The sequence below is a fragment of the Octopus sinensis genome, linkage group LG2 (genome assembly GCF_006345805.1).
Source record: "Octopus sinensis linkage group LG2, ASM634580v1, whole genome shotgun sequence".
Classification (NCBI taxonomy): Eukaryota; Metazoa; Mollusca; class Cephalopoda; order Octopoda; family Octopodidae; genus Octopus; species Octopus sinensis.
The window spans coordinates 93,648,747-93,658,621 of NC_042998.1; the positions used below are offsets into that span (position 1 = coordinate 93,648,747).

The 9,875-nt window shown below is 41.6% G+C and overlaps 1 long non-coding RNA gene across 1 annotated transcript; it reads right to left on the reverse strand.

Annotated features, from left to right (window-relative positions):
* Window positions 1-3,205: 3,205 nt before the first annotated feature.
* Window positions 3,206-7,755, reverse strand: LOC118762296. The gene is made up of 3 exons (XR_004998048.1): window positions 7,510-7,755; window positions 7,323-7,325; window positions 3,206-3,215 (listed from the first exon to the last, which is right to left on the reverse strand). It is a non-coding gene; the product is annotated as an uncharacterized LOC118762296 (long non-coding RNA).
* Window positions 7,756-9,875: the final 2,120 nt, after the last annotated feature.

The following is a 9,875-nucleotide window of genomic DNA, read 5'->3' on the forward strand; positions in this document are numbered from 1 at the left end:
ATGTGTATGTGTGTGTGTGTGTGTGTGTATGTGTGTCTTTTATCCTTTATTTGTTCCAGTCATTAGACTGCAGCCATGCTTGGGCACTTTAGCCCAACGAATTGTCGATTGCAGTACTTCATTCTTAAGCCTGGTACTTGTTCTATCAGTATCTTTTTGTCGACCCGCTAAGTTACAGGGATGTAAATACACCAACATAAGCGGTGGGGGACAAACACAGACACAAAGACACAAATTGATACATACATACATACATGCATACATACAAATATATATATAGGCGAGGCTATGTGGTAGGAAGCATACTTACCAACCACATGGTTCCGGGTTCAGTCCCACTGCGTGGCACCTTTGGCAAGTGTCTTCTACTATAGCCTCGGGGCGACCAGAGCCTTGTGAGTGAACTTGGTAGACGGAAACTGAAAGAAGCCTGTCGTATATATATGCGAAATAGATGAAACAAGGACAACTGAAGAAGGGGAATATTCCATGTGTTGTATGTCTTGTTTCTCTGCTTTTTTCGTTGTTTGAAAAAAGTTCCTTTCCATGTTTTTGTTTTTATCTTCGTTTCTCATTGTGTTCAACGTTTTTTTTATGTCCTGTACGTCACTGACTTCACAATTTGTGTATTCATAACTTATTGGGAATTCCTAAAAATAAGATCCTGTATAAGACAGTTCGGTATTCTCTGCAAATGCACAAAACCGTTTTAAGGGCTACATACTTTGTATTGTTGTTATTAGAGTAGCGAGACAATTATGAGAAGGGAACCAAGGGGTAAACCCCGCTTTCCCAGGAATCACTGGGTACGTCATCTAGTATATATATATATATATATATATTGATAATAACAACAACAAAAATATATTTTGTAGCAAGTAATAATAGCTTTTAATAGCTAGAGAATAAAAGTACTTAACACACATCTACTTACACTTTCCAACAAAATTGACGAACTTCTCCATCAAACCCAGGATACCTCAGAAAACAACCCTTATCAACAACTTTCGGATAAGATTGGTGTAAACCTAAATGAAATTAGCACTACACTGAAAACTTTACTTACCAACTTAACATCGAAGGAACCTCAGACACCACCCAATAGACCGAATGAACACACTTCAACTCCAGCACAGCACATTAAAAACCACATCAACACTACCTGGACCAAGAAACTACACAACAGAAAATTTTTCTTCTGGAACATGCTTAAAACCACAACAAAGCTGAAATTTACGACGAATGGTTGAACTCTTCCCCTATCATACTACTCCGAAAATTCCAAATTAAACACATCCCAGACGAACCTGAACAACAACGCTCCCTAAGAGAAAAACTATCAATGGATAGAATGAAAACTGAAGTAGAACTTTTAAAACTCAGAGCAAAAAACCACGAACAAAAATACACAAAAATAGACGATGAGATGCTTTTGGAACTTACCTCACACACCAATGAACAGCCCCTCGAACATGTCATTAAACTATGGAAAGATGAATGTGAAAAGGAAGAACGAACTTCCCTTAAACGCTGGGAAAACAACAAAGATTTCTTCCACAATTATGAAACACAATTCATATCAAACGACAAATCCAAAAACCCATTCATAAAAAGATCCACAACACATACTCCCACTGTTACCCTCTCCCGCTATCCAAGATCAGTTTCAGGCTTATCTGTGTGCGCCCCTCTTGCCAAGAGTGATCACGCGGTCCTGAAGTTCGACATGCACACAACTTTTTCTACGCCCACAACTACTTCTCTGCCACGTAGAATCTTCTCTGCAATCAATCTTGAAATTCTAACCGAGGCTTCCGCGCTTCTGGACTGGCGATCCCTGATGACGATGTCCTCAGTTGACGAACTATGGTCGTCCCTCAAAGCATATGTAATCTGGTTGACTGACCAAGCAGTTCCCGTTGGGCTTCCCAAGAAGAAGAAACACAAGCCCTGGGTGACGAAGAAGGTTAAACGAGAACTTCGCCCCAGAGATATTGCTTGGGCTGAATTCAAAAATTTAGATTCGACTGCAGCTTTTGAGGTGTACAAAACTCAACGAGACCGAGCCGTGAAAATTGAAAAGGAAGAACGCTTCAGATATGAATACAGAATCGCGACAAACGCCAGTCACAATCCAAAAACCTTCTTTGCCCATGTCCAACGGAATTCCCGCTTGAACAACCAAATTACGACGTTGGTAGACTCAACAGGCGTATCGATTGAGGACCCTTATCAGCAGAGTCAGTTATTTGCCGAGGCTTTTTCAACTATTTTCAAACGAAATGATGGTCGTGAACCCCCTCCATTTGATAGATCGGTACCTCCAATGCCTAGATTGGTAATCACTCGGGACGAAGTCGAACGCGTTATTCAAGGCCTCGATGTCAACAAGGGTCACGGTCCTGACGGCATACACCCACAGGTTATCAACGCGTTGGCTCCGGTCATCTGCGAACCTTTAACACTTCTATTTAATGTCATTGGCGACGGGTGTTATACCTGCGGACTGGAGAACAGCGATAATCTGCCCAATTTTCAAGAAAGGGAGCCGCGAAGACCCGCTTAACTACCGACCGGTTTCCCTTACTTCAATAATCAGCAAGGTGTTCGAAACCATCCTTAAGAAAAGTATGTTGCTTCACCTCCAAATCACAGCCTCTATCTCTGATTCTCAACACGGCTTCGTGCCGAAGAGATCATGCTTGACCAACTTGCTGGTAATGGAAGAATTGGTGACGCGTATCCTGGATGATGGTGATGCTGTTGACATCGTTTTATTGGACTTTGCCAAAGCTTTTGACTCGGTTAACCACCGCCTATTACTTGTCAAGCTTCAAGCATATAATTTCTATCCAGATATTGTACGATTGGTTGGTGCTTTCCTTTCAGATCGCTCCTTCCAAGTCCAAGTTAATGGTTCGCTGTCCGACGTCTCCAGTGCGAGCAGTGGCGTGCCTCAAGGTTCAGTGCTTGGGCCCTTATTGTTTTTAGTCTTCATAAATGACTTGCCCGACGACCTCACGCAATACACCCTTCTATTTGCCGATGATGTCAAACTGGTCGCTCCTCCCGGTGATATAGATGATCTTCGTCGATGCCTCCACCAAGTTTGGAGATGTTCTAACGTATGGGACCTGTGTCTGAACGTGTCAAAGTGCTGTCATCTGCCTGTTGGCTCTCCTCCTGCAACTCAACTTGATTTCGAGCCGGGTCGTCTGCTGCTGGAGAGGACCGAATAGGTAAAGGACCTGGGTATCTTGGTGGATTCTTCCTTTTCGCCTTCGGCCCAGTGTGTCCATGCTGCCAACAAAGCACGCAGAGTTCTGTTTTTGATTCGATGGTCATTCGGAATGCTCACAGCAGCCATATTCCTACCGCTCTATATCACGCTGGTGAGACCCATATTGGAGTACGGGATTCAAGCCTCTTCTCCTTATCTCCTCGAAGACATATATCATCTCGAAAGAGTCCAGAAGCTGGCTACCCGCATGGTTCTTGGTCTCAAGAATTTGTCCTATGAAGAAAGGCTGAAGACGCTCGACCATTATTCTCTAGAAAAACGACGATGCCGTGGTGATCTCATTCTTGCTCACAACATAAGCGGAAAGTGTAACCTCTCGAAAGAGCTGTTCTTCACTCCTGCTCCAGAGCGTCGGCTGCGGGGTCACTCCGAAAAGCTCTATCTATGACGATTTCATCTCAATCGAAGGAGAGGGGCTTTCTCCGTCCGGGTTGCGGATCCGTGGAATAAGCTGCCGGACGAGATAGTGAAGATGCCGACGACCGCTCGGTTCAAAGTCTCTCTTGACCAGAAATGGCCTGAACTCTTTGCATGAACACCCTCCCTGTACATAACTCCATGTCCTCCTACATGGCCTTTCTTTTAGCTTTTTGAGCCAAAAAATTAACTTAACTTAACAAACCACATCTCAAACACACATACTCTTCAAACCCCCTCCACACAGGACACAACCTCCCCGAACCCTACAAAAGCCCTTTCCTCCCTGAAAAATTTCAAACAAAACCCACCTCAAATCCTTCTAACCCTCATCCTCCACCGACAAGAAGCATCAAGAACCCCCCATACACTAGGACTTCACACTTACTTCGTTCATTCCACTCTTCGTTCTTTCGTGCCCTCTCTCTCACATTTCCTGGCCTCCGCTTCAGGCTCACTTTTTCTCCTCTTTCACTTCACTCTGTCCCTTTCATTTTTTTCGCGCCCCTCCTTAATTCTTCTATCCCTGTGCCTCTACTGCTCTCTCTTCTCTCCCCACGTGACCGTTGTTCGACTGAAAATATGTATGGTACTTCGACCAATACATATGATCAATTGATTGATCATATGTACTGAAATTTTTAAAGAAGGGTGTTAATCAATTACATCGACTCAGTGCTCAACTGCTACTTGTTTAATCGATCCCGAAAGGATGAAAGTCAAAGTCGACCTCGGCAGAATTTGAACTCAGAACATAAGGACATATGAAATGCCGCTAGGCATTTGCCCGGCAACTGATTTAATACTGCGTACATATTTGTTTTCTCTTGACTTGACACACAATAAAGTTTTTCTTTTTTTTTGTAAGGTAGTGGTACAGTAGTGTCTATGTAGCTATTTCCTTTATCGATGTAAGAACATGGATATTAGAAGCAGACTGCACGATGATGAGACAACATATAATGAGGTATAAAAGATTCTATTGCCCCCAGAAGCTCGAAAACTCTCAATTTTTTAAAGTTTCAATCTTACCTCAAAACCATGTATTTATAAAGTTTAAAAGCAATTGAATCGGCTCAGCATACTTTCGGAGTTTCGGTAGTTTGGAAAAGAAAATTCCAGAAACGTAATTTCTGTTGCATGAAACAAAAGAATACTTAGAACAAAAATGCCCTTTTTCTTTCAGGATAAAGTATGGGACATCAGGACACCTATTCGGAAATGTTGATCATTACTGATTATTACTTTATTGGCGCTGGATAAAGGTGAAGTAAAAATCAACCGAAGGTATTTTAATCCAGAAGGTAAAAAGGTGCAAGTACCACAAGGAGGCATTTAGCCCAAAAGTGAAAAGACATGTCCTAGAAGTAAGGGTGTTGATTTGATCATGGCGGCGTATTGTATCCTTGAACACTTCAGTTCACGTTACCCATTACACTTAGCTAACAATGTGTACCAGTAGTGCCTGTGGGGTTACCCTGCGATGGATTGGTGTCCAGTTCAAGATGAAGTCTTGCACATTCCGCCAAGACGCTTTGAAAATCCGGATAAATTTCGATCTTATGAGCCAGTAGGCTAGAGGATAAAATGAAGAAGGAAACATTTATGCTAGGACACTTTGCCATTGTTGTTCTACTCTCTTCGCCCGTAATAATTTGCTATCTAGAAGGTATTATATTTTATAAAACAATTCAGCCTGTTTTGAGATTTTGATGAATATGAGACCGATAGAATAAGTACTAGGCTTACAAAGAATAAGTCCTGGGGTCGATTTGCTCAACTAAAAGGCGGTGCTCCAGCATGGCCACAGTCAAATGACTGGAACAAGTAAAAGCATAAAGAGTAAAGAGTATGATATGAAGTTAAATGTGAGAGAACCAAAAAGAAGACAGATGTATTTTCAACTTTATTTATTGTTTGTATGTATAAAAGGTGAATGCTTGTGGCTTAGTGGTTAATTTACTCAACTCACGATCAAAAAGTCGTGATTTCTATTCCCGGCGGCGGGTTGTAGCTTTGATTAAAACACTCTATTTTCACATTGCTTCATTTCACTCACCTGGCAAAAATGGGCCAGCCTTGTCACATTCTGTGTTACGCCAAATCTCCCTGAGAACTACGTTAATGGTACGCATGTTTGTGGAGTACTCAGCCACTTGCATGTTAATTTCATAAGCAGACTGATCTATTGATCGAATCAACTGGAACCGATCGAGTGCGAGTTTATGAATAAGAGGCAAAGTTTATAGGTATGTTGCATTTGGAATGCTTGATGTGACAGTATTTGTACTGGTATATTTTTACGTTTCATCTGAAAATGAAGGTGGGGATGGAGAGAAGGTGTCTGTCAGAGTGTACGTACAAAAAAAGATGGATGCGTGTTGTACGGATGCTAGGAGTGAAAGGCCCTGCATGAACACGCTGTAAGGACTTCCAAAAGGTGTCGGTTAAAAAGACAAAGCTCCTGGGGTCGGAGCACACTTGTTTTTTTTAACCTCATATTGTCCTTTTATTGTTTGTTTTGTAATTTGTGTTTCATCCGTTTTATAATCATTTTTATATAAAATTTTATAACCTCATTCGATGTATATGAATGTTGTATTGTCCCCCTCTATGTTGACCCTTTATGGGCAATAAAGAAAAGTTGTGACAGTATTTGTACTGGTTTTCATTATAACGTCCATAAAGGTTTGTTCTACATACTTTTAGTGGTTATTTAGCACTTAAATGTGAAATATCATATGACCGACTGTATAATTTTTTTAAAACAGAAACAAGGCGAGAAATTTGAGAAGTGGAAACAGTTGATTAAACTGCTTCGAGTGGCTTGAGTGGTACTTTATTTTATCGACCGAAAGATGAAAGGTAAAATTGATCTCAGTGGGATTTGAACTCAGAACGCAAACTGCTGAAACATTGTGAGGTAAGTAGCTTGCTTACCAACCACATGGTTTCGGATTCAGTCCCACTGCGTGGCACCTTGGGCAAGTGTCTTCTACTATAGCCTCGGGCCGACCAAAGCCTTGTGAGTGGATTTGGTAGACGGAAACTGAAAGAAGCCCGTCGTATATATATATAAATGTGTGTGTGTGTGTGTGTGTGTGTGTGTGTTTGTGTGTCTGTGTTTGTCCCCAAACATCGCTTGACAATGGATGCTGGTGTGTTTATATCCCTGTAACTTAGCGGTCCGGCAATGAGACCGATAGAATAAGTACTAGGCTTACAAAGAATAAGTCCTGGGGTCGATTTGCTCGACTAAAGGCGTTGCTCCAGCATGGCCGCAGTCAAATGACTGAAACAAGCAAAAGAGTATAGAAGCTGTTGACCGATGCTCTAATGATTCTGGCAATCCGACACTCTACGCCAAGCCACTGCCTTATGCCATCTTACCAGTTACAAATTATCTCTACGTTGTATATGATCAATATTGCTTCGTTGTGTCATTGCCAATACATTTAATGCTAAATGACGCTGTTCATCTCTCTCTCTAACAATTGGGACCATGTGTTGCTATTCAAAGCTACAATGTCCCACAAGTCAGTGAGAGATCTGTGTGTTCACTCCACTTGATAGAAGCAACAGTAAAACCTACAAGAAATCATACACTCTCGTCTTACTAACAAGAAATTGGACAATGAAGTCTTTGGATATACAAGATAGTGTGGTCATAGCTGGGGATAATTTTGATCACCACAAGTCTATCCAATAAACACTGACCTGTAAATACGCAGGCGGTCCTGGAAAATCCGGGTCCGTAACGATTTGCAACTCTCGAGTCGATCCGTATCCACCATCCGCAGCAGGTCTCCAAAGTGTACAGCCTCTTGTCGATAGCGCCAATGTAGGTAAGGGAAGTCGGCGAAATGGATCCGTACCTTCGGAAGAAGGATTAGCTCCAAGGACCAGGTCGGTCGAGCTGTATGTGTCGCGTCGCCGTTCGCTCGGCGTCACGCCGCCGGGCGCCGGAACACGTCTTCACGCGAAGCGGCGGACCGGTACGAGACTGTAGCGTTGGCGTCGGACTCGGCATCTCAGGCGCCTTTACCGCAACAACAACAGCTTCACCGTCTTTAAGGTTGAATCTTGCGAAGTGTAGAAAAATGAGTTCTAGTTTTGATGTACAAAGATGGAATCTTTAATAGCTTCTCTGATTTAATTAGATGTTAGACTCATTTCAACTACTTGAAGCCTGAGAGAAATATTAAAATATACGGGATATCATATCTACGTGATCAGTCCCCTCATAGCCCCTCACTTATATGAATAATTAACAGCGATCACTATAAACGACTTATTCGTGTCTACGTGAATGACTTATTTTTATCTACGCGAATGCCTATGTGAATAAGTCACCTTCATCGACATGAATGGCTAAACCTGAATTATATGAATGGCTTACTCGCTCTCACTCTCTCTCTCACACACACTGCTTGTTTATCTTTATTTTCTTCCTTCTTTCCCTCTCTCACTTTCTCTCTCTATGTGCTCTGTAAATACGCAGTGTCTGTCACAAAGTGTTATTGTTGTTATTGCTGTTCTCCTTAATGTTGCTGATTCTTATATTATTTCTTGAACAACAAGTATTTGCTTCATTTCAGCCTACCTCCTCCCTCGACCACGAAACCTTTAACTGTTGTAGTTTGTCTAAACTGACGTGCGACATGATGTCCCTTGTTAAATCAGCCTAGTTTTCGACTATGAACCAGTGAATAGATTCATTATATGAATTAAGAGAAAACTAAAAGACAAAAAAGGCTTAGTGTGTGTATGCATATGTAGACGCGCATGCATGTGTGTATGTGCGTATGCGTGTGTGTTTACGCACGTTCGTAAATCTCTACGTGATAATGAACAGAATCTCAGCAGAATCTCATTTTTCAGTATTTTCACCCGTTGCTCAACGCAGGACAGGCTTTGCTGGTCATTGCAATCGTGTTGATCACCAGATCATAGTGGATACTTCCGAACCCTACAAGAAGACGATGACTATTCGACTACGTTGATGTTATTGCCAGAGACACACCACATGACGTTAGGGACCTAGCAAAACTAGGGAGAAGGTAGAAATACCTGGTGCGGCGTGAAGAAACATATCTCGGTTGCAGCTGCTCCAAATAGATCATTCATAAACTTCCACAGGAGTGGCTGTGTGGTAAGTTTGCTTCCCAACCTCATCATTCTGGGTTCAGTCCCATTGCGTGGCACCTTGGACAAGTGTCTTTTACTATAGCCTTGGGCCGACTAAAGCGTTGTGAGTGAATTTAATTGATAGAAACTGAAAAGCCGTCGTGTGTGTTGCTCACAACTCTTGACAACCAGTGTTAGTGTGTTTACGTCCCCGTAAATTAGCGGTTCGATGAAAAAGGCCGATAGAAAAAGTACCAGGCTTTAAAAAGATAATTGGAATCGATTTATTCAACAAAAATAATTTTTCAAGGCGGTGCCCTTGCATGGATGTAGTCTAATGAATGAAGCAAGTAAAAAAAATAAAAGAATAAGAATTCACAACACCTTGGGCAAGTGTCTTCTCAAACTTCGAGCTTCCCTTGTGTGACAATTTGGTTGATGGGAACTGTGTGAAAGCCTGTCGTACGTGTGTATGCATATATATAGGATCTTTTCGGTTTGAACGGCAGTTTTTAACATAATTTCTAGGTAACTAAAAATTTAAAACTTCGTATACTGGTAGAATGTGTTTATAAAACATCTTTTTCTCTTGGCTTTATTGAGAAAATTCTATAGTTTGTAAGATATTTGTTGTTTTTTTCTTCAATTTCTGCAATTTCAACCAATCACTGACGTCTATTGAGTTAAAATCATTCTGTGCCGTATGAATATGTCCCTCGTTTAAGAAACAGATTGGATTTATTTACATTTGTGAAGAAAAAAAGATACCCTTCCCCCCACCACTAACCCTAACCCTAACCCTAAAACAGATTGAAATGCAATAGATCGATACTAGGGTCATAATTATGGGTGACAATTTCATATGACACCGCTAGAAAAAAACTGCCGTTCAAACCGAAAAGATCCTATATATATAAATGTGTGTGTGTGTGTGTGGTGTGTGTGTGTGTGTGGTGTGTGTGTGTGTGTGTGTGCATATCATTGTCTTTGCCCCTCTCTCACCTCTAGCCGATCAGAATTATTTTGCACT